Source organism: Octopus bimaculoides, chromosome 22 (genome assembly GCF_001194135.2).
Source record: "Octopus bimaculoides isolate UCB-OBI-ISO-001 chromosome 22, ASM119413v2, whole genome shotgun sequence".
NCBI classification, from domain to species: Eukaryota; Metazoa; Mollusca; class Cephalopoda; order Octopoda; family Octopodidae; genus Octopus; species Octopus bimaculoides.
Genome location: NC_069002.1, coordinates 8703992 through 8704496, shown reverse-complemented (window position 1 = coordinate 8704496; position 505 = coordinate 8703992). Strand labels below are relative to the sequence as shown.

Genomic DNA, 505 nt, shown 5'->3' with positions numbered 1-505 from the left:
TATTATTATTATTATTATTATTATTATTATTATTATTATTATTATTATTATTATTATTATTAATAATAATAATAATAATAATAATAATAATAATAATAATAATAATAATAATAATAATAAAGAGAAGAAAAATAGTCAAATGAATATGACAGGTTAGCTTGGGAGGTTAAGCTGTTGTGGTCACTGAAAAAGGTGGTAGTAGTAGTACCAATAATTGTCTGAGCCCTGAGAACAGTGAGTAAAGATCTTGAGAAGTACATGGAATAAATAGGAACTGCAAAAAGGGTGGAGCACTTGTAGAAAACAGCACTGCTTGGATCCGCTCGAATACTCCGGATGGTGCTCGAAGAATAAAAGGTGTTACCTTAGTCCACTGGTAGAGAACAGCTGATACCGTAGTACATCTCCAGCGTTAGAAGTTGTGCAAAGACAATAATAATAATAATAATAATAATAATAATAATAATAATAATCGTAATGATGATGATGATGATGATGATGATGA

The 505-nt window shown here is 28.3% G+C and overlaps 1 long non-coding RNA gene across 3 annotated transcripts in view; it reads right to left on the bottom strand.

The window, feature by feature from the left end:
• Nucleotides 1–505, bottom strand: part of LOC106873807 (uncharacterized) — a 77402-nt gene that overhangs the window by 48503 nt on the left and 28394 nt on the right. The gene's annotated exons all lie outside the window — the stretch shown is intronic.